This window comes from Phacochoerus africanus, chromosome 1 (genome assembly GCF_016906955.1).
Source record: "Phacochoerus africanus isolate WHEZ1 chromosome 1, ROS_Pafr_v1, whole genome shotgun sequence".
Lineage (NCBI taxonomy): Eukaryota > Metazoa > Chordata > Mammalia > Artiodactyla > Suidae > Phacochoerus > Phacochoerus africanus.
The window spans coordinates 125,368,276-125,393,655 of record NC_062544.1 but is presented as its reverse complement, the minus strand read 5'-3'; the positions used below and the strand labels follow the sequence as shown (position 1 = coordinate 125,393,655).

Here is a 25,380-nt window from a genome sequence, read left to right as displayed (position 1 = left end):
CATGCTATGATTCAATTATTTTTCATCAAGATCTCTTGATCTACACTGAAGGAACTCTTATGCTTTAATATTGTTGTTGTGAATGATTTGTTACATGTGTCTTTTGTGAGAATGTTCTAGAAGGTCCACAGCTAAAAGGGGCTGAATCTTCTGAACAATTGGTCTTTTTTTATCCAGGGGCCATTGCCAATTATGTAACTCATCAACTGACCATTTCACATTGGCTTTAGAAAATGTAGGGCCAACCTGTTATCTCCTCAAAGGTTTTTTTCTTTCTTTCTTTTTTACTATCCTGAGTATTTTAACCCTACTCCTAATTTTGCTTTTATGCCCATCCTGCATTTTCTATTGTTGTCTTCATCTTTAATTAATTTCATCTTGAGTTTCATATGTCTCTGTAAGCCATGTGAAATTGTTTCTGGAATGAGATATAGGTATAAATGAACAGGCAAAAAATACAGTCTCTACAACTATTTCATTATCTGTAAGGAAATTTGGAATAAAGAAACTCAAGGGGTGGGGTTTGAATTAGAAAATGGAGGAATGGTTACAAATAAACAAGCCAGGATGACTGTGCCAAATACAACTTTCTCTTCATGTTCAATCTGTACCTATCTCATTCCTTCATTCCTTCAAACAGTAATTTTTGAGCAATGCATCAGATATTCAGTAAGGTCTTTTGGGGGTTTAAAAATGCACAATCTAGGCTTTACTTTCTTGATATTACTTATTTGTTAGTAGCCAGTAGATATCCTATAATTCCAACTATGAGTAGCTATCATTATTTACGCTCATCATAGTTAGAAATACTTTTTTTTTTTTTTGTCTTCAAACTGCAAGTACTCTATTTCCACTGCCTTAAGAATTTTGGAAATGTTCCTGGAAATCTGACCACCCTTTTAAAAATTAGAGGCTATTAGGATGGGGAAACTTTAAAAGGCTGTTAGGATGGGGAAACCTCTCAACTGGAAACTGAAGAAAATACCACCTCTTTAAAACTTATTTATTGGAGTTCCCATCGTGGCTCAGTGGCCAATGAATCCAACTAGGAACCATGATGTTGCGGGTTCAATTCCTGGCCTCGCTTGGTGGGTTCGGGATCCAGTGTTGCTGTCAGCTGTGGTGTAGGCTGCAGACGCAGCTCGGATCCTGTGTTGCTGCGTCTCTGCCAAAGGCTGGCAGCTACAGCTCCGATTAGACCTCTAGCCTGGGAACATCAATATGCTGCAAAAGGCAAAAAGACAAAAAAAACCCAAACTTATTAAAATAATAGTAATAATATCTAACATTTATTGAGCTCTTGTGTTTTATTTTTCCAAGTTTGCATGAATTAACTGTTTTTTTTTTTTTTTGTCTTTTTGCCATTTCTTGGGCTGCTCCCGCAGCATATGGAGGTTCCCAGGCTAGGGGTCTAATCAGAGTTGTAGCCGCCGGCCTATACAACAGCCACAGCAACGCAGGATCCGAGCCGCATCTGCAACCTACACCACAGCTCATGGCAACGCTGGATTCTTAACCCACTGAGCAAGGCCAGGGATCAAACCCGAAACCTCATGGTTCCTAGTCGGATTTGTTAACCACTGAGCCACGAAAGGAACTCCGTCTTTTTGCCTTTTCTAGGGCTGCTCACGTGGCATATGAAGGTTCCCAGGCTAGGGGTCTAATTGGAGCTAGCCGCTGGCCTACACCAGAGCCACAGCAACGTGGGATCTGAACTGCGTCTGTGACCTACACCACAGCTCATGGCAACACCAGATCCTTAACCCACTGAGCAAGGCCAGGGATTGAACCTGCAAATTCATGGTTCCTAGTTGTATTCGTTAACCACTGAGCCATGATGGGAACTCCAGAATTAACTGTTTTAATCCTGACAACAGCACTGTGAAACAGATGCTGATCCTGTCCCCATTTTACAGTTGAGAAAACTGAAGCATGGAGAGGTTGAATAAAATTCTCAGAGTCATGTTAGTAAGTGGGGGAACCAGGATTCTAAGCCAGTCTGTCTGTTTGCAGTTAGCCTGTGAGCTTAAATATTCTACACTGCCTTTTAGGTCTGCTTTCAGGGAATATTCATCTTTTTATTTAAAACAGGAATACTAAGAAAGTTAAAAAGGAAGACTTGAGGTCTTGCTTAAGTTCAGCATGACAAGCTAGCAATCAATCACTTTCCATAAACAAACTTTAAGACTAAAGTCAAGATCTATGTCCTTGGAGTAAATATGCTATTTGAGAGAGCTAATCTAAACCTTTACACCTTAGTACCATTTTATAGAGATCCATGTACTGTACTGAGATATCTCATATGAGTTAAAATCTCAGAGTCTGTCATAAGATAGGCCTGGGGTTGAATCCTGACTTTGTTACTTATTAGTTGTGTGTCCTTATGCAATTTGCTAAACTAAACAGAGGCTCATTTTAGCCCTCTGTAAATTGGGATAATAATAGTATCTATCCCATAGGATGGTTGTGGGGAGTGAAAATGTGTATGTTTGCCTATTTCTCCAAATAAGATGTCAGCTCCATGAAGACAGAGACTGTTTACCTTGCTTATTGCTGGGTTTTGGCAGAAGAAGTGCCAGCAACATTGGTTGAGAGATAGAATAAATGAATATACAAAAGGTCCCAATTTGATTATATAAATTTATAATTTATATAAACTTATGGGAGTTTACCAGGTGGTAATGGTAGGACTAGAGAGGACTTCTATTTTATATAAGCTTGTATATTTTTAAACATTTAATTAGACCAAATAAAAACAGCATGCCAATGTGACCAAGGCACTGATTGATTAGATCAACAGCTCTCCCAAACAGAACTTCAGGTGGCCCCATTTGTTCTTATGGCAGTACCAGGTTGTATACTCAGACCTAATAATGTCATTAGAATTGAGAGTTTCTGTGTCAATGGTTTCAGAAAGCAGACTCCAGCCAGGTTTTCTCTAACTATGCAAAATGTGGCAATGGAGGCAAATATGGCAGAACTCTAGCTAGAGTATAAATTGGCCTGAACTTGTTTTGGACTTTGAGTGGAAGCCTGAGTTTGAAGCTACATTCAGAGACTGAGATGTGGGAGCAAAGCTCTGAACCCACTTTCCTCCCACCCCGTCATCTCCTGTAGAGGTTCCTGTTACCGAGCCAGGTTCTTTTGCCCAATGCTCAGCAAGTAGAGATGCATAGGATTTCAGCAAAGAGAGGGTTTGTTTACAAGGAAAACGCCTGTAACCACCGAGAACAAATTTCAAACCCACCCACAGAAAGCAAACGTTTGGGAGGTATTTATGGGATGAGGAATAAAATGGCAGGGCCGTCTGAGGTGTGGGAGGCGTGGGGAGCTTGGGGAAAGGTGATTGGAAAAAGGTGCAGGAATCCTTGTTCTGTTCAGGTTAAGAAGGCTACAAACCTCCGCAAGTGGAGTTTTTTGACCCTCTGATATCAATAAGGTCACCTAGCGGGCACTGACGCATGCCCAGTTGAAGGATTGTTGGTCTGATCCCATCTTGACCAACTCAGCTGGAATGAGACACAGCTGACTAAATTCCTTTTGCTTGGAGGACATGCAGGTCTTAAAATGACCTTGATTAATGAAGGCAGGTGAAATGGATTTAATCCGTTTCACTCCCATGGGCCACACCCCACTGGAACCCCATCTGATCCATGCAAGTTAGCTTCTGCACACAGAACAAGGTAGTGAGGAGCAGAGGGTCCATCAGAAGCTGTCCCAACTACTGGTTGTCTTAGGAACTGCAACAACAGCTAATGGCCACCTTTTGTGCTGTCACATTGTGTGCTGTCACATTTACTGAGTGTTTCCTCTATGCCAGGCACTCTGCTAAGCACCCACAGGTGCTTAATCTCATGCCTAGGTGCTTATGTTAGCCTGCTTTTCTTAGGAGGAAACTGAAGCACAGACAGAACAAATACTTTCCTTACAATTAATTCCTGGCTTGATTACTGTGCCATATCATGAGTTTTCTGAAAAGTTGGGACAAATGTTCTTTAGTGTATTTTAGGTAATTAGTTGATGTTCTCTAAGTTTTATTCATTTGTTATTACTTAAACAATTTTGATCTTATCTACATATTTCTGGTGTTATTAAATATTTTGTCTAAAGAAAATTACTTATTTTACATAAATAAGGTTCTCAGAAGAAAATTATATGTGTAGCATAAACACTAAACCACCAAAATTGCCACAGATAGAAGAACTGCAAACATAAAGGCTATACAGTAAAAATAAAATACCTTAAGTTACAGCTGGGTATGTTGGCACAAGGCTTTGGAACTTAGGATCTTTGTTAAAAGGGAGATCAATGAGTGTTAGAGGGATATTAAAGAAATACTAGCATGACCTAATTAGAAAGCTTACAGTTAAATTGAATAGTTAGTATCTTTTCCATTCATGTTATTAAATGCCGTGTTAGCGGCCCATCTCAAACCGTCTTCTTTACCAGGACAGGTAAGCACCTTGTACTTGAGAGTGATTTCCTCCTGATGGTGTACGTAAGAATCCAGTTGTTTACGAATGCTACCCTTGCCTGCCTAACAGAGATAGAATATGCATGGAATAAAGTCAAGACATACTTTAAACATTTTTTTTTAAAGTATAGTTGATTTACAGTGTTCTGTCAATTTCTGCTGTACATCATAGTGATGCAGTCATAGATGGATATTTTTTTCTCATACTGTCTTCCATTATGTTCTATTACAAGTGATTGGATATAGTTCTCTGTGCTATACAGCAGAACCGCACTGCTTATCCATTCTAAATATAATTGCTTGCATCTAATAACCCCACACTCTCTATCCATTTCACTCCCTCCCCCTTGGCAACCACAAGTCTTTTTTTCCATGTCTGTGAATCTGTTTCTGTAGATAGGTTCATTTGTGCCACATTTTAGATGCCATATATAAGTGATAACATGTGGTATTTTCCTTTCTCTTTCTGACTTCACTCAGGATGAGAATCTTACTGTTAGGTTATCATGGTACACTTGATAACCCTCTGAAGATATCTTCTGCTAGCTTTGTTTATGCTATTTCCTCCCATAGAGAAGAGAGGCTGACATTGGAAAGGTGCTTTAATGGTTCCCCAAACCTCTCATACTTGGGATGAATTGCCCCCTGCAACCCCAAAAAGTAGTCAGAAGAGGTATTACTAGCTCCATATTGAAGATGAAGAAACTGTGGCCAAGAGGGCTGAATGATGTACCCACGGTTCATTAAGTGGTTTATAAAATGAGCTCTGAGCTACTGGCCTCACTCTTTACCCAAAGAACATGGATATGGTTGTGTTTCTGCAATAAGTGTTAAGTATCTTTCAGTGATCCCAGAAAACAGCTTCCTTGTCAGAGAGAGAAGCCTGGCTTCATGCTGGCTCCCTGGTTTGTTTCCATTTTATCTGTTGGGTGTGTTTTTGTTGCCCCTACTTCTCCTAATTTGGTGTTAGCAAACTAATTTTTACTAGAATTTAATTTTATGTATTAAAGATGCTTGTCCTGGGGCATAGAAGAAGGAGTCGTCTATGGTGTCAGAAAACTTAATGTTAGAGCCAGGTCTCCATCTCTCCCTGATGGTGGCTCAGCACTACTCCACCGGATATTGGTAAACACAACTTCCCATTTTTATCTATTAGCAAATATTCCCAGTATCTCAACCCCAATTACTTTATTATCTATCCTATTTGATGGCTTTGCTTTGTTTTCTGTGGCTGGTTCCCATACCAAGTGCCTATACCAGAAAGTGAAGTGCAACGAGTTGTTCTCAGTCCCGGTGTAGCTGGATTCACTTTGCTAAGTCAGCTTCCTTGAGTCCCAGAGTGAAGCTGTGGATCAGGAAACAGAAATCAAACAGCAGGATAGAATCTCAGCTCAGGGAAGAGCTTTGGACTTGTTTTGGAAGAGAGAATTGCTAAGCAGAGGCTGGATTGGATAACATTCTGTCCCCTCACAGGTTTGTTTCATTGTTTCATTTGGAAAGACTAATAATGACATCCAACTTCCTAGCAGTTTTTAATTCACTATGGCAGACCATCATTTGATCTTCACAATTACTGCATGAGGGTGGAGATAATTAAACTAATTTTATAGATTCAGGGAAGTTAAATGATGTATCCATCTTGTCTAAAGCAACTGAGATTTGAAATCAGGACCTTGGGCTCCATGTTTGAGAGCGGGTTTTCCATTATGACCAAGTGTTCTGAAGTTTGGGCTACTTAACTGTGGGAACACAGAGCAACAAATAACATTGAGCTATGCAGGAGGAAAGGCTTTTTTCCCTCACAGTAATCTTCTTATAGGTGTAGTAAAGAAGTCTCAGCTGGATGTTAATAATCTCTAGGAGTTCCTTTATGGCACAGCAGCTTGTGTCACTGCTGGGGCATGGGTTCAGTCCCTGGCCTGAGAACTTCTACATGCTCGGTGCTCGATCAAATAAAAAGTCTCTAATACATATTTCACAAATATTTAACACCTGTCTATCAAAGAAAATTGGCCCTAGGCTCAGAGCCTTCAGGTAAACAATGGTATCTGGCTGGAATATAGTGCTCCTTTTTTACTGATTTATGTTTACTTTCTATTTATGTCAAATAATGCTGGATTTCTACATTGAAGGGTCATACAGGGTTTTCTTCAAAAATGCATTTTATTGAAGTTTAAAAAAATAATTTAATCTAAAGAATGATAGTAAATAATTTGTGGCCCAAGTGAGAGTAGCAAGGCAGAGAATGCCTGAGGTGTAGAAAGGACTGTATGGCTCCATCATGGACTGGGAACACTGGGACTCAGCCAGAGCTCTCTTCTGAAATGAAAAGAGAGCCAGAGATGTGAGTCACATATGTAATTTTATTTTAATTAGTTAGTCTTTTTAGGGCCTCACCTGTAGCATATGGAGGTTCCCAGGCTAGGGGTCTGATTGGAGCTGTAGCCGCCAGTCTACACCACAGCCACAACCCTGCCAGATCCAGGCCACATGTGTGACCTACACCACAGCTCACAGCAATGCCAGATCCTTAACCTACTTAGTGAGGCCAGGGCTCGAACCTCTGTCCTCATGGATACTAGTCAGATTTATTTCTGCTGAGCCACCATGGGAACTCCACATATGTAATTTAAAATTTTACAGTAGCCACATTAAAATAAAGCAAATATCCTGATACAATTCATTACATTAATACATTATATGTATTTATGTAATAAAACCCAATATGTAAAATATTATTTCATATAATATAAAATTATAAATAAAACCTTTTTTTTTTGGTATTAAGTCTTTGAAAACTGGTGTGTATTTTATACCTATAGCTGATATCTTAATTTGATATCAGCCACATTTCACAGTCAGTGGTCACATGTTGCTATGGCTACCCTCTGGGACAGCACATCGAAAATCCACCATTAACACATGGAAGCACAATTATACTCACTGTGTCCCTTGTCCTGTTTTGGGTCACTGGTGTCACAGTTTCTCTTGGAATTGAGCCCAAGTTGGCCCTGGCAGCCATGCCTCAGCTTAGCTTTTCCAAGGCTAGCGCACCTCTCATATCCCACACTGCCCCCCATACCCCCCTGGCCTGTAGGAACCCACAGTGGGTTGATATGGTGGCCCAGTACATCGGCCCAGTGGTCTGGTAGAGGTCTAAATGCAGATCAGTGGGCAAAGGGAGGCTTGGGTTTTCAGTATTGGTGGCTCAAGGGAGGAGATGGGCTCACAGAAACAGCCCTGTCAAGTGGGAGCTACATTTCATGCCAGATGTAGGTGGAAAGTCTGATTTTGACCCCTCTGTTCTCAAAACATGTTACAGGGTGGTGATAGGTGAAATGGGGTGAAATCCCATTTTACAGATGGGATAAATGACTTACCCCCAGCGTGGAAGATGTAGAGCTAGGACATGGATCCAGGGTGTCTGGCTGTGGAATCTGTGTTCTTAATCTATTGAAAAGCACTCCGTTGCCTTTAGAGGCCCATGATTTTATCGACTCATAATAAAAATTACTTTGCAATGTTCATACCTACGGCTATCATTTATAGAGCAGTTACTATGTACCAGACTTTGTGTATTCCAAGTATAATTCATTAAATTCTCATGATAACACTTTCAGGTGGCTATTATTGGCCCCACCTCACTGAAGAAAAAAAAAATCAAGGTTCAGAAAGATCAAATAAATTGCTGGAGGTCTCAAAATTACTAAGTTGCTAGCCTTCGTTGGCGAACAAGTTTTGCTGAACTTTAAAGTCTGTGTCTCTCTGAAGTTCCCATGGTGTTCAGTGGTAATGAACCCTACTAGTATCCATGAGGATGCAGGTTCAATCCCTGGCCTAGCTCAGTGGGTTAAGAATCCAGCCTTGTGGTGAGCTGTGGTGTAGGTTGCAGATGCAGCTTGGATCCCGTGTTACTACGGCTGTGGCACAGGCTGGCGGCTACAGCTCCCATTCGACCCCTAGCCTGGGAACTTCCATATGCCGCACGTTCAGCCCTAAAAAAAATAAAGTTTGAGTCTCTCATCAGAAGGTGAACCTCATTATATTCCAAATCAGCTTTGATGGGTAGCCCACCATGTGTCATCATGACGTTTAATTGCTTTACATGTTTCACCTCAGTTCAGCCTTACCACAACCCTATGAAATAGCGATAATTTTTCTATTTTACAGACGGAGGAGGGGCTGAGAGAAGGTAAGTAAACAGAGGAATTGGGTACCATACTTAGATCTGTTTGACTGTATATCCCCTGATTCATTCATTTGTCCAGAGTTCTATTTGACCCTTTCCCCAGTCATTTGTCCAATGTTCATTATTTCCTCACTCTGCACTGGGAACTGTTCTAAATATGGAGCAGAGGCAGGAAGGTACCAGCCAAAGAAGATCTGTTCTTAGCTCTCAAGAGGTTTACATCTTTGCTTTCTCTCTACTCTCTGGGTTGTTTTATGTTATTCCTACATAGTAATCTATTGTCACACTGTCAGCTAATCAGGATTTTGCAGAAAGGGAGCTGCAGTGGATGCTGGTGTTCTGTTCCAGGGGCTGGGTACCAATCAATCATCTTGCTCCATGTGTGAAGACTCTGGCTTACACTTGAGAATCAATGTAGGATTTCATTTCTTTTAAGTTAAATTTGATTATGATTGACATATTGCACTTTTTCAGTCTGTTCCCAGAGAACTTTATCCATTGATTTGAGGTTGCTCGGCTGTGGAACTGAGGCCTCCTGTTTTTTTCCTTTTTTTAAACTTTTCTTAAGAAAAGAAAATGTTGAAGAAAGAGCCTCTGCATTGCTCCCTTTAACTTAGTCATAGACAATTGATTTTACAATCTGGGTACAAGAAGGAGGTGTTCTTGGCTGTTTGGCGATCTGGGGAGGGAGGCAATGTCTTCACTAAACATGCTGCAATGCATTGTAAATCATATGTTAAAGACATTCCTTAAAACCTGATTTGATTTCCAATCAACCTGTCTAAACTTTTCATTACAAATAGCACAAACCTTTCAAAACAAGTTCATAGTAATAATAGAAAATTAATAACTGTTGAAAATAAATTATAGTCATAGTAATAATATTACTAGGAATAACTGCTATTGATTCAGTGCTTACTATAAGCCAGGCACTGTGCTGAGACCTTTACATACATTATTCCACTTAATCAAGGATTTAGGAGGTAGGGCTATATGAAGGTCTTTAGAAAAAAAAAAAAGTACCACCTGGTGGTTCAGTCTGCAGTCTTTGAAATCAAGTAGCCTTAGGTTCAAATCTCAACTCTTACTAAGTAGCTCTGGAATCCTACTGAGCCTTAGTCTTTCTGTATGTAAAAAAAGGGGCACAATGGAATATATTTTTTAAGAGATTTTTTGCCAAGGATAAATGAGTTAACTCAATAAAATGCTTTGCTTAGTACTTGAAACACAGTAAACCTTCAATGGATTTTCTCTCTCTCTCTCACACACATGCACACAATGCACACCTGTATAAAGGAAAATTCTATATATAATAATTGAATATACAACAGTGTATTGGTATTATTCAGTGGGTTTTGCTGGTCATATAAATGAGGTGGTTCTTTTATTTATTCAACAATTCTCTAGTAAGAACTGATTAGGTGCCAGTCTTGAGAATACAGTAGTTAATAAAAACAGACATGGTCCCAGTATCCATTCAGTTGGAGGTGAGAGATCTTACTCAAATAATCACAGAAGAAGGTGAAAGTGCAAATGGTGATAATGGCTTTGCAGGAAAGGGATTTGGAGGTTTTAAAATGAACAAAAAAATGCAGGTGGGGCACTGTCCAGTCTAGAGGGACAGGGAAGGCTGCACAGATCTGGTTGTGTTCAGAGTCCTTTTAGGTTTGTCCTGTGGTTAATTCTCAAAGAAGACTCATGTTGAATAACCAACAGACTGTAAAATGACTTCTCTGGAAGGTCTGTGAATTTACAATCCAGAGAGAGCTTTCTACCACCTGCTTACTCCATGCCCAAGAAGGAAGCACACTAACATTGGTCAGCACCCAGAGGGAGGTTTAAGTGTGATGGGGGAAGCTTGTTTATTGGGAATTTGGGTGGCCCACATTTCTGCTGAGGCTATCAGCTCCCTGCACTTGCTTATTAGTAACGCTCTCCCTCTAAGAAGGTCAAGCAGTAAACAAAGTGAGACCGGGGGTGAAGAGGTCTGGAGAGGAGCTGTTTACATACCAAAATGTTGGCCAAAGAGTATTCCTACCTTTCTGGACCCTTGCACTCTAGAAGTTTGTAAGCCTAGAGAAATGTCAGGCTGTTAATGCTTCTGGGTGAGTTGCTAGATTATGCAGAAAATGGCACTCTTTCCAAAAAGCTGCTTATTGGTTTTGACACATCCATCAAGAAGTACAGAAACAAGTAAGATGCCCAAATCCTAGATAAGAGTTGAGGCAACTGTTGAGACTAGACTGGATATCTTAAAAATAATTGGGAAAAATTACATTTGTAGAGTTAGTCAAGGATACATCTGGGAATTCAGAGATGTTTATTAAGCATCTTACTAATCTTTTTCATTTTTATGTTTTAGCATTTCCAAAATATTTTGGGCCTGCCATGGAACAAACTAGATGAAAATGCTCAGGTTTAGACAATTAACCACCAGCTTTGTCTATTTGACATGAAACATCGGAGCAGCGTAAACATGTCTCGAAAACAGCAGATGTCAGGCAGCACATAGATGAAACATCTGGAGGAAATGTTGCATATAGGAGACATGATGGGAAGTTTGAAGTCAAAAGAAAAGCAGCCAGCTTTGAACTTCATCACTCATGTCTCACACGTACCCTGGGCTACAATGTTCTTTTATTGTGTGAACAAAACTACTCCATCACAGTTTTTTATGTATAATATATATGTATATATATATTTATAAACATATATATTGGGTGTCATTCATATGTGATACCACATACACACTGTTTTTAAAAAATGGATGACACAAAACTATGTTTTTTTCTTCCAAGCAATGGCAAACAGTAGACATGGATAGTTAAAATATCAGGTCACCTAATTTCTTTTTTTTTCTTTTTTTTTTTTTTGTCTTTTTAGAGCTGTACCTGCGGCACATGGAGCTTCCCGGGCTAGGGGTCTAATCAGAGCTGCAGCCACTGGCCTACGCCACAGCCACAGCAACGCCAGATCCAAGCCGGGTCTGTGACATACACCAAGCTCACGGCAACCCCAGATCCTTAACCCATAGAGTGAGGCCAGGGATCAAGGCTGCGTCCTCATGGATGCTAGTCAGATTCATTTCCACTGAGCCACGACAGGAACTCCCTAAGGATTTTTCTTAATTTGCCTAAATAATTAAAAAAAAATTTTTTTATTGGCTGCGCCCGAGCACATGGAAGTTCCAGGGCCAAGGACTAAATTCAAGCCACAGCTGCAACCTACACAACAGCTGCAGCAACGCCGGATCCTTTAACCCACTTCACCAGGTGGGGATCGAACCTATGCCTCCTCAGTGACCCAAAGTGCTGCAGTTGGATTCTTAACCCATTACACCACAGTGGGAACTTCTGTCTAAATAAATTTAAGTTGCTCTTACCACCAACCTATATTTAGAAATGGAGATATTTTATAGGAAATGATTTCAAGCAGGCTACACTGAGAAACTGTGACTCAGAAAATGCTGGCAGACCTTTGAGTGGCTACCTTCTGAACCAAATCAACTCCTCTTTGAATCCTGCTCTCTGTTCTCCTGCTATCACCTTCCTTGAAGTTGGAACAAAATGCACATCTTCCTTCTCCAGAATTACATAATAGTAGAGTAGGAAGGAACTGCCGAGCAGATAAATTCAGGCTGTCGAACCCTCCTTTGAAAACATAATCCTATTCTTAACTTACTATTCTACACTACTGATATCTTCCAGATGGGACATGGAAGAGTTGGTAGGTGCAGCTGGGAATAATATAATAAAGCAAACCTGATCACAGAGTTAAAAATTCTCTGGGCTTCAGTGTTTACATCTGTAACACACAATAGGGGTGCCTACCTTACAGGATTGGTGTGAGGATTAAAACTGAATACCAATGTTAATCATGGAGACTGGAGAATTTTCTTTGTTGCATTTATGGTAGGGAAGATGATGGGGGTAAAAATGATGTCATCTTCAAATGTCATGGCCTGATTTTGTTATGGTCAATGACATTTGACAACGAATTCAGCTGTAATGACAGATTTTTTTTTCACTCTGTATTCTGACGTTCTTTTAAAAAGAGACTCACTCTTCTGAGGTTAAATTCATATGGCAAAAATTCTGTTAATACGGCCTAAAGTCTAAGCCAGTAGTTCTTGGTAGGTAGAGATTCAAATCTATTTGGCAACAACCAGGTGTGTGCGTGTGTGGTGTGTGTGTGATTATTACATCTGGTTATAATACATGATCAGAAAAAACCCTGGGATAATTGTGTTAAGACATATAAGGCCATTTGAAGAAGTTCTGCCTAGGAGAATGAGCCACTGCCATGATGGTCACTGCTACACTCTCAGAAGGCACAGAGTATGAACTATTGAAATTCTGCTCAGTTGCTGACCTCATTCACTGGCCTGGAAGGTCTTTGGGGATGGATGGGACAGTCTTTAGCACCTGTGTTTCTGTGCCTAGTCAAACATCTGGCGTGACCGCTCTCTCTCTCTCTCTCTTTTTTTTTTTGCCTTTTAGGTGTGTACCCGCAGCATGTGGAAGTTCCCAGGCTAGAGGTTGAATTGGAGCAACAGCTACTGGCCTACACCACAGCCACAGCAACAGGGGTCAAAGCCGTGTCTGCGACCTACACCGCAGCTCACAGCAATGCCAGATCCTTAACCCACTGAGCAGGATCAGTGATTGAACCCACATCCTCATGGATTCTAGTTGGGTTCGTTTCCGCTGAACCACAATGGGAACTCCCTGACCTCTCTTATATATCCACTCAAGGCAAGAAGAAAGAAACTCCACATTTGGCAGAGTCACTTAGAGTGGAAATCACTTGGATCTCAAAAATCTCAGATTTCATAAATATTTCAAAGATATAAGAAACTCATAATACTTGCTGCCTACAAAAAACTAGGTGACTGGAAAAAAGGGATGAAAGTAGGATTTAGGGAATTTGCTTTTATTGTTTTTCTTTATGTTTATCATCCCCCCGCACATGCCCTTCTAAGTAGTCGGATTTGGAAACTTTAGCCTAATTTTAGAACAGGCATATTTTACTGGATTTGACCTTTGGCAACTGTGAGAAACTTTCTGTTTAGGGGAATGATTATGATTATATTTCACACTTCCCTCCCACTGACTTTTTTTTTTTTTTTTTGGCAAGTGAGCAAGCAGTGTTAGCACAGTTAGGTTCATGAAAAGAGCTGCTATTTTTCAAGCATTCCTTCTGCCTTTCTAGAATTGAAGACCCATTATTCTGTCATATATCAACCCATCTGTCAGCCTGCAACAGATGGTTAAGACGAAGAACTTCTAAAATACCAACGAGGAAATTATCCTGCACTTCACCATCCACAGCTTAAATTCAGCCTGACTTCAGAAAATTCCTTCATCATTTCCCCACTCATCATACGAAGTGAAAGTGAGGGAAAATATTACATTTGAATTACAAATTAGAAGCCATTCCTCCAAAAGATGATTACTGGATTCAAAGATGTTGGCTTCATTCTGTCAGTTGGGGAAAAGACAGACCTAGGTTCGAGTCTTAGTTATGCTGGTTCTCAGCTGCACAGCCCTTGGCAGTTTATTTGATCATGTAGCTCTTTATGCCCTCAACTGAAATAGTAAAGAATTAATGGCTTGTCTTAGAGAGTTACTGCAAGAACAATAACAACAACAAAAAAATGGATAGTCTGTGGGACAGTATCTTGAACAATTAATAAATGATAGGTATTATTATTTTCACCACAGGTTCTTCCTTCTGTTCTTACCCTATTTCCCATATGTTTATTCCAGATCAAAGGCTCTGTGTCTCTGGCAGGCAAGATTTAACCAGGTGCCTAAGGACAGAAGGAAGGCAAATGTGAAAATGTGGCAAGGTGTGGGTGAGTCTGAGTGTGTCGTGTACATAGTGCAACTTCATGGAAGCATGGTGTTGTCATTTGGGGTGTGTGTGTGTGTGTGTGTGTGTGTGTGTGTGTGTGTGTGTGTGGAGAATGAACAGGGAGATGCATGGAATTGAAATGTCACTGCATTCTGTAGGAATACATGGTTTTTGTAAGCCTGAGGGGACCAGGGACTTCTGCCCAAACCCTACTCCAAAGAGTCATCATATGTTTTCTTGGTTTTCATTTTCAATCTGGATAAAATAGATATTTGTGATTTGTACCCTGTCGAGGCATAAATATTAATTGAATCATAACTTATGTTTCTTGCTTTATTTAGCCAATTCCACTTATTTTTGTCAGTTCTATCATATTCCCAACATATAACTCTTAGAAAATAAACAGTCACAGTTTTTTGCAGTGGGAGTTTTGGGGAAGACAGCCTTCCTGCCCCCGGGGCTCTCCTTTTCTAATTGCTGATGTGTGTGGTAAGAGATAACAGCAGGCCTGAAAACTCTGAGATGTAAGATGTGTCCAACAGCTGGGCTTCTCCACTTCAGTACTCTGGGTCAGCTGGGTATCTGGTTGAAATGCAGATTTTGGCTCCATAGCTCTGAGAGTCTGTACTTCTAACAAGCTTGCAAGTGGTGCCAGGGCTGCTGGTCCATGAACAAACTTAGAGAAACAAGGTCCTAGTCTTGTGGAAACTTCCTCCATGAAGGCTTCCCAGTCCACTCCATCGTCACTGGTCTCCCCGCTCTGCTCTCAAGATCTTTCCCATGCTATTTTGCACACTTTGTGGTCCTGTCTCATTTTCATATGGGGAGGTCTCATTTTCCCAATTCAATTTTAAGATAATTTTCTTATTTTCTCTCTACTGGCATTTATTGAGTATTTTCTATATACTAGACACTGTGCTGAGTGCTAACCTAATTTAATTCTTAGTGATAAGAGAGGTATTATTATTACCATCAATTAACAAGTGAGGATCTACAGGCACAGCGAGGTGGAAATTGCCCAAGGTCACCCACTAAGCTAATGGGAGGCTCAGGACATGAACCCACTATGACTCCAGAGCCTGGGCCCTCACTGTCTTATTGAGACGGTGTCAAATATATTTTTATAACTACTGCTGCATCTAGTCCATTGTTCTATTTAATACACATAAGCAGAGAGAGTAAAAATGTATTATACAAACGAAGAATTGCATATGCTCATCCCCACCCCCCGCCCCAAACTGACTGCTTAATGAAACCTGTGGGGGTGAGTATCAGGGGATTAGAAGTAACATTATCAGACAAAAGCCCAATAGTAGGTACTTAGCTAAACTGCATATTTATTAGAATCTGGTCTCGAGTAGTTATGCTATGAGGGCACCATTTGACCCATGGTATATTAAAATCGGTTATAATGTGATCTCATTATATGCCATGTTGTATCCTGTTAATGAGAGGAAAAATTGGCTATTAAAAAGTGGAAGTTTTACATAAGATATTCTTAGTCACAAAGAGAACCCTGATTCCACACAAATGTGCAGAAATTAGCTAAAGATGTAATAAACCAGTTTGCAGAGCTGCCCCCTGCTAAGTGCTGCTCAGAAAGAATATCATGCCTTTTTTAAAAAGAAAAAGTATTGTTCAATATTACAAAAATGAAGCCAAATAGAAAATGGTTTTTTGGGGGGCAGCACAAAGAAAGCTGCACCCCATTCTGGAGGTAAGTATACAACATCCAGGTTCCAGATCTCAGAACCACATCCATTCCGTTTATGCAATGTGGTGAATAGTATCAAACCTGGTGGGAAACACCTGCGAAATAAACCTTTTGCAAGTACTCTGTTTTGATGATTTTGAGAGAATCTGAAAGCCAAATTATGGTACCTGTTAAAGTAACTGTGTGTAGCTTAAGGTAAAAAGAAATCCACACTTGCGGTAACAATAACCTTTGAAAATGGGTTGGAAATACGAGCGTTAAATCATGCACAACTGGAGATGGGGTCTAAAATCTTTTTGTAATGAGAAAATCACCAAGAGTGGAAATAATCTTTGATAAGCCTTTCAAATCTCCCACAGTGAGCGGTGTCCTTGCTGCTGTGCATGCATGAGGTTGTGGGTTTTGTGTTTGGGGGCTGTAGATAAAAACATGTATCTGAACCCTGGAATAGCTGCAGTTCAGGGAGATGCTCTCATGGTGAGGGCCATGAGGGAGCTGGGATGGAGAGTGAGTGCGGTACTGATGCTTTTTGATCAGATGGCTGACAGAGTGACTACAGGTTGGAGAAGTATCTTTTTCTATATATCTTATATATGGGCTCATGCTTTGTTAGTTTTTGCCCTTTGATAAACACATATCATTGAGTGATCATAATGCAAATACAGTTCTCTCCACTATGTTCATGGGCTTGGAATGGCCATCAGGATTTGTTTGTTTGTTTGGTTGGTTGGTTTTGTTTTAGTGACAGCCCTGCCCTCACCTGACCCAAAGGTTTCAAAAGAATGCTTCTCAACTTAGTGGTCCCTTGAAGCAATTTGTGAAGTGTCAACTTGGAAGAGAGACTGGATGAGTCTTTCTTCTGGTTTAGGACATAGCCTTTCTGACCATATTCAGGACAGTGGTGGAAACACACCCCTTGGTGGTCACTTCTTTCCTTTTCCCCATCTCCTTAAGTTTTTCATCCCTTTGAAGGGCAGGAGAGCATAGGGATTAATTGCTATAGTTCTTAAGTAGGTTCCGGATTTTTCATGGCTGATCCACTGTGCGACTTTAGCCAAATCCTTAAACCCCCCCAGCCTCAGTTTCCCCATCTGTAAAATGGGGGGGGGGAATGACTGCCTGTCTCCTAAGACTTTTGTGAGGATTAAATAAGATGTAACATAAGAAATTCTAACTACGCAATGCCTGACTTTTGGTGACTACTCAATACATATTAACTGTTAGCATTACTCCTCTCAGGTGAACTAGACACAAGCCAGACTTGTTTAGAAAGGAGACTGACTTGTCAAGAATGAATTCCCTGGCACAAATGATCCTATCTACAAAACAGAAACAGACTTGCAGACATGTAAAACAGACCTGAGGTTGCCAAGGGAGATGGGGGAGGGAGTAGGATGGATGGGAGTTTGGGGTTGGCAGATGCAAACTACTACATGCAGAATGGATAAACAATGAGGTCCTACTGTACAGCACAGGGAACTATATCCAGTGTCTTGTGGTAGAACACAGAAGATAACATGAGAAAAAGAATGTATATAAATATATGACCTGTACAGCAGAAATTGACACAATACTGCAAATCAACCATACTCTAATAATAATAATAAAAAAAGAAGAATGAATTCCCAAAGCAGATCACTGGTGGCTAAGGTACAGCCTTTCTGGAAGTGAGACAGTATATGCGGGGTACCAACCCACTTGACTAGAATGAGAGCAAGCCACTGGCTTCAGGACTGAGTGGTAACTAAATCTATCTAACTAGTTTTGACACCACTGTAATTAAAAGGCTGACATTGGCTTCAGCTTCCTGGTCGCTCAGTAGTAGCTACCCAATTGAATTTCTTCCTCTGAGGCACTTGTACTGCTCTGTGTGCATGGCTTTTGTGGGTATTTCTTTTCACCTTAGTCTGAGAGCAACACTACATTTCACTGCCCACAGGCCAAGGCTGCCTTAGGATTTGTATCGCAATGAGCAAAGAATAGCTATAAAAGGGTTTTTTTCTGAGTCACATTTTCAATTGCCCCAGGGCACTTAATTCCATGAATGTGGGAAAGAAATGCAACCTTTCCCACAGATACTGTTGTGTTTGCTAAACCACCTGCATTTTATTCATACACATGTTTTCCACAAGACAAGGGGAACTTACAACTCTGAGCTCTGTCCTGAAGAGGTTTTGAAGAACTTTGCTCATAAAAAAAGCAATGAAGCAGAGAGCTTTCATTTTCTAACAATCACTGACTTTTTCATTTTTATATACAAGACGGATGTGAGGGCTCATTTCATCTTAGTCATCTGAGAACCCCTACTTCAACCGGGTCATATAATAGCTATTTATGAGTTTAATGAATGGGAATATCTTCCAACTGAAAATTGTAATTCATTTTTTCATAATTTTAAATGGTCTTCCACCCCACCCTATCCCCACTGTGCTCCGCATTCAAAACTAAAGAGAAATGGAGTTCCCGTCGTGGCGCAGTGGTTAACGAATCCGACTAGGAACCATGAGGTTGCGGGTTCAGTCCCTGCCCTTGCTCAGTGGGTTAAGGATCCGGCATTGCCGTGAGCTGTGGTGTGGGTTGCAGACGTGGCTTGGATCCTGCATTGCTGTGGCTCTGGCGTAGGCTGGGAGCTACAGCTCCGATTGGACCCCTAGCCTGGGAACCTCCACATGCCGAGAGAGCAGCCCGAGAAATGGCAAAAAGACAAAAAAAAAAAAAAAGAGACAACTAAAGAGAAATACCAGAGTGTTCTTTGAAATGACATCTATCAAGTGTTCTGTTTGTTCGTTTATTTTCATGGCTAAATATGAGGAACCAACCTCAAAAAGAATTTGAGATTACTTACTTTGAAATGATTCTCTCAAGTGAGAACTAGGAAAATTAGCTAGATAATCCACAGAGTCAAGCAAGAGATAATAAGGAAATGGATTTAATGAAGTTTATAAGGGATTTGATTTAGAGGTGGAGAGAAAGTATCATAGAAAATACCCATGTTTCTGTCTGGGAAGATGGTAAATCTACTTATTGGGGATCCAACTCTGAGAATCTGTGATTCCAGAATATTTCACAGCAGCAAATCCTACCAGCTCAGTATGTTGACTTGCTGGACCCACCCTGATGAAGTCAGTAAGTTCTGAGGTTCTGGGTTCATGTCAGACTCTTGCATGGTTATTTGATCAAAATACAGGTTTGGGTTTAGTTTATCCCATTAAAATTACATGAAAAAAGTACCACTGTATTTATAAATGTTCTCTTTGAATAGGGATGGCTAAGGAAAACCTCTCATTTATTAATTTCAAAATCTTTTAGATGGGAGATCTTCTGATGGTCATTTCTATTACTTGAAATTCTTAAGAGTTCTCTTTGAGAGCGCTTTTCTTCTTTATCTCTAAAATACGGGGGTTTGTAAGGTCCTAACTCTTTGTTTCACTCCCCTCTCTTTACTTTCTTTTCACTGTCACGACCTCCTCTGAATTTCAGATCCACAGCCCATTTCTTTGCTACTACCCACATATGGATGCCCTACTTTCCTCCCATCTAATTTGTTCGAAAATGAAGTCCATGTCTCTCTTTAACCTACTTCTCCATCTGCAGGTATTAGCTTGGCCGAAGGCAAGATCTCATGTTACACCAGGGAGCCTTAAGACCCTCCTGCCTCCCTGTGGGATTGTGTAGGGTGGTGTTTACCAGCCCAGGCCCCTGATCAGATAGATCTGGTTTCACTGCTGGCCCAGCCATTCGCCAGCCATGTTAGCTTGGGCCTCTCTTGAGATGGGAATAAAAACATTTAATTCACAGGATTTCTGTGAGCTTTACATTAGTAATGCACATGAAGCCCTTGATTGATGCCTGGAGCTCAAGAAAAGTTGCTCAAGAAAGAGCTGATGTTATGTTTAGACACTTGCCGCTTCCTCTTTAGATTAATGCAATTGTCTGCTATTCAGTCCCCACCTCTATTACCTCCATATTATTAATTGTTAATATAAACTTTTTAAAACACAGCTTTCCTAACACCCTTCTCCAATTGAAAACTTCCAATTGCATAGATAAGTGTCTTAGAATTCATCCTGCCTTAGGAATATTTGGGGGCGGGGAGGACGGGTCAGAGACCTTTCATAGCATGTAAAGCTATGCTCCACCATTAAGCTGATCCCACCTCTCAGAACCCCATGTCCTTCTAATTCCCCGTTTGTAAACACACTTGCTCTCACTCACACACACTCACACCCACACGTACACATTCTCTTCTATGTCTGGTCCCCCATTCTACTTCTGTCGTCATGGAAGAAGCTTCCCACTGCATTTATTTAGAGAAGCCAAGCTTTGCTCTCACGTTTGACCTGCTCCCCAACAAAAATTCCCCTTTTTCTGGTTGAAATCAATCCCTTGTTCATTCTTTTCTTGCTCATTGCTTTCCCCTCATCATAGCCCTTGGCAGAGTGCACCAAACAGCTCTAAAGTGAGGTCTCTCTATAATTCAACTTACTCAGAACCTCGCACAATGTTTTGCACATAATGATTTCTCAATAACTGTTTGTTGAATTCAATTAGGAAGATTTCAGTTTCTAAGAGCTAAATGTAAACATAGAGACAGCATTTAAGCATTGCATTTACCCAGACACCTGCTGCTCCCCGGTTCACAGTTTACCTTACAACTGAGTGTGAGAATCCTATTTGCATAGCCATCTGTCTCACACATTGCCAGCAGCCTGGATTGGCCAGACTTTGCCTCACACACCTTACATTTAGTTCTCCCCACCAGTGAGCCTTTTGGGGGAGATCTGTCACCTGACACTTTAGATCAGCTATTGAAAACTGGTTCATCCAGTCTATCTCAAAATGGTATTGGTTAGGGGCAGTGTGGATGTGCACATGGGTCACGGGCTTCTGAAGTGCACCTCCGTCCTGGTTAATAGGTTTGCCAATGATTGGAAAGGAGATTTAGATAGCATATTTCCTACACATGGAATACTGTGATCTGGCTTCACATTCTGCTAAGCAGAATGATAGCACAGTGTTACGAAAACCAGACAGCTGCTTTTTGGAACTTAGAAAGTCATTCCAACTGAGAATTCCCTGCCTAACTTTGGATGAGAGAAATGGCCAAGAACTTTCTAAAATTAGCACCAATTCCCTTATCTTTATACAAATTACCATCTGGTGTTTGTTTCATGTACTTAGAGAAAGCCAACTAGAATAGAGTATAGCAAATACCAATAACTTTTTTTTTTTTTGGTCAAACTTTAATTCCACTCTTACAATATTTTTTTAAAATTTTATTTTTTATTAAGAATTATCTACAGTGTTGTGTCAACTTCTGCTGTATAGCATTAGAGACCCAGTTTTTTCTTTTTCTCATACTATCTTCCATCATGGTCAATCCCAGGAGATTGGATATAGTTCCCTGTGCTGTACAGTAGGATCCCACTGTTTACCCATTCTAAATGTAATAGTTTGCATCTGCCAACCCCAAACTCCCAGTCCATCTCACTTCCTCCCCCCTTCCTCTTGGCAACCCTAAGTCTGTTCTCTATGTACATGAGTCTGTTTCTGTTCTATAGATAGGTTCAGTTTTGCCATATTTTAGATTCCACATATAAGTGATATCATATGGTATCTTTCTCTTTCTGACTTATTTCACTTAGTATGAGAATCTCTAATTGTATCCATGTTGCTGCAAATGGCATTATTATTATTATTATTATTATTATTATTATTATTATTATTACTATATTTAATGGTCAAACCTGTGGCATATGGAGTTCCCAGGCTAGGGGTTAAATTGGAGCTGCAGCCGTGGCCTACACCACAGCCACAACAATGTCAGATCCGAGGTGCATCTGTGACCTACCCCATATCTTGCAGCAACGTGGAACATTAACCCACTGAGCGAGGCCAAGGATCGAACCTGTATCCTCAAGGACACTAAAGTCAGGTTCTTAATCCTGAGACAAAACAGGGACTCCTATTTTTTTTTTTTTTGGCTTAATAGTACTACGTTGTGTATATGTACCAAATCTTTTTAATCCATTCATCTGTCAATGGATATTTAGGTTTCCATGTCTTGGCTATTGTGAATAGGGCTGCAATGAACACAGGTGTGCATGTATCTTTTTGAATGAAAGTTTTGTTCAGATATATGCCCGGGGTGGAATTACTGGGTCATATGGTAGTTCTAAATTTAGTTTTTTTCTTTTTTTCAGGGCCAAACCTGCAGCAGGCTAGGGACCAAATCAGAGCTGCAGCTGTACCACAGGCATAGCAACACGGGATCCAAGCTGCATCTGTGAACTACACTGTAGCTCACGGCAACTCTGGATCCTTAACTCACTGAGTGAGGCCAGGGATTGAACCCGCATCCTCATGGATACTAGTCAGGCTCATTACTGCTGAGTCATGATGAGAGCTCCCTCTACATTTAGTTTTTGAGGAACCTCCATACTGTTCTCCATAGTGGTTTTACCAATTGACATTCCCACTAACAGTGCAGGAGTGTTTCTTTTTTTCCACACCCTCTCACCAGTAACATTTTATCCTGAAAGTTCCACTTGATATCAAACTGTTTTACAAAGTTGTGAAATCTCTAAATGTATACAAGGGTGATGGCTGTAGTTGACTGTGTGTCAAGGAGAATCTTTTTAGTATAGTGCAGGAAGAGGCAGTACGTTAGTCTCAGTTGGGGACTTTTCTGCTGTAGTTGTGTGTCAGAATAGAAAAAGTTATCTTACCTAAAGTTCAAGATAGTAACTTTAGTGTCCCTAATATCTGCTCATATACTTATTATGACACTTTGGATCATAATAAAGTAGTTGTTTATTTTCATAATAACTGCACTAAAATTATAAACAATTGGTTTTCATTGAAATGGAGTTTAGGATAAAAACAAAATAAAAAGTTAACTTGAAGCCTCGGTGTCTTTCTTTCAAAGCCTAGGCTTTGAGAAATTGCAAACCAAACTTGTCATTTGCTTCTCTCTTTAGCAAGTTTCTCCCTAAGATCTTTCTGATCCGCCACCAAAGGATGCTTGTGGCTGAAGGTAATTCTACCCACTCAGAAAGCATGAGGCCCAAACTTTCCATCTTGTTTCCATGAGCTTGATGATGAAACTTCCTTTGAGTAAACTGATAAGAGAGTCTGAACACTCTCTCTTCTCTGAAGGGATAACCCTGTAATTCTTGCTAGGGTTAGCCTTGCCCTTTGGTCTGTAGCCACAGCACTGTAGAAAGCCCAAGTGTAGTTTAGAGCCATTGGAACCACATCTGGGAAAGGTTACTCTTATTTACAGTCTTTAACGGTCCTTATGCAGGGAGGACGCCTGGGTGACTGAGCAAGGCTACTGGGTGTGGGGAGGTAAACTTAGAGAGCTCCATGTTTGTGATAATCAGGAAAGAAGCAAACTCTGAAAACCTTGGTGGGGGCAGTTCAAGAAGCAGAAGAGATAGATGCTGGCAGAGGGTGGGGGCCTGGAATGAAGACCAAGCCTCTGACAAGGTCTTATTTATTTGCATTAACTTATGTGACATGAAATGTAAACTTTCCTAGCTCACCATGAAATCTTCCAGATATCTATTCCCTAGCTCGTGTGTGTGGTGGTGGACTCTATGAAATGCTGGCACCTGCTTCCTGGCTGGTTCTCAGTGCTGTGGTGGCCACAGCCAGGGGTTCCCATGATTGTGTCTGGATGTTGCAGGCTAGGCCTGATGAATGGTATCTCCTGTTACCCTGCCTCAAATATTTGAAAGTTCTAGCTTCCATTCTCAGAGGTGCACCTGTTTTGTTGTTGCTGTTGTTTGTTATATGTATATATTTTTGGCCACTATTGGGGCCAAAAGTTCCTGGGCTGGGGATCCTAGGTGGAAGTTTTTGGGCCAGAGATCGAACCCGTGCCACAATAGTGACCTGAACCACAGCAGTGACAACACCGGATCCTTGACATGCTGAGCCACCAGGGAACTCCATAAGTGTACCTGTTTGGATGATAACTTATAAGGGAACACAAAATAGCTCTCTTATCTGACTATACTTTGAAGACCAGATACATTTTATCTGTGAATTGCCTGTTTACTGATCTCCACCCCTGAGACCACGGTCTCTCTCAGAGAGGGAATACTGTCTTCATTAATTTGTTCAACACTGTGTACTGAGTTCTGTATTATAGGCATCAGGTGCTGGTATACAATGAAAAATAAGAACTGGTTTCTGTGCTCAAAGGCCTTACAATATGGTAGGGGAGGCTGCTCTGCCTGATATTATAACCAAACAAGTACAAGCCAGAGAGAGGAGGCTTGCCCGAGGGTTCTTCTACCTCAGCACTAAAGACATTCTGGACCTGGTTAATTCTTGGCTGTGTAAGAAGGTCCAGTGCACTCTAGGATGCTGATAACATCCTGGGCCTCTACCACCAGATGCCAGTAGCACCTCTTCCAGTAGTGACAACCAAGGAAGTCCCCCTCCCAAAGTCCCCACTATTGAGTACCACTTGCTCCATTAAGACTGGACCCAAGGCATCATGGGAAGAGCCCCTAACTCAGACTTGAGCAGAGTCTTATTAATTCTTTAGCCTCAACACTGAGTCAATCCTTAATGAGTGTTTGAGGAAGGAATGGAATGCATAATATCATACTACCCTTCAGGATTCTTGGAACGAAGTCTAATAAGCCATGGGGATATTTAAGCATGAGGCCTGAGGCAGAATTTGGCCGACGAATTTCAGTCTGAATCATTGGCCTCAACCTAGTTCCCAGAAACAGCCTTCATAGTCCCAGAGGGACTGGCTCCCTAAATGTCACAGTGCAGATTTTCTAGCAGTTATTTTCCTGTTAATAAATACTGATTGTCAAGCACTTTGGCAAATATCAGGTGCATTAAATACTAAATAGTCATTATAAAGGCGCATAAATATTTTAGATTTCATCACCACAGCAGGGAAAGAAAAGAACCCAGATTCTAAGAGGGGAAAGAAAAAAATAAAAGCCCTGACATTCAACTAATGGCTTTCCTAACGGATGTATACACCTGGCAGCTTGAAATCTAGTGCATGTTGGAAGTCAATGTTCTTTGCAAAATATAGTTAAATCTGTCCTAACTTTGGTGGAGGCATGCATCCCCAAGTGGGCCTTTGTTTTGTTACAAATGAGGACAAAAACC

The 25,380-nt window shown here is 40.8% G+C and overlaps 1 protein-coding gene across 2 annotated transcripts in view; it reads right to left on the bottom strand.

Moving 5' to 3' along the window:
* Positions 1-25,380, bottom strand: part of SYNPR (synaptoporin) — a 323,687-nt gene that overhangs the window by 7,080 nt on the left and 291,227 nt on the right. The window lies entirely within an intron of this gene.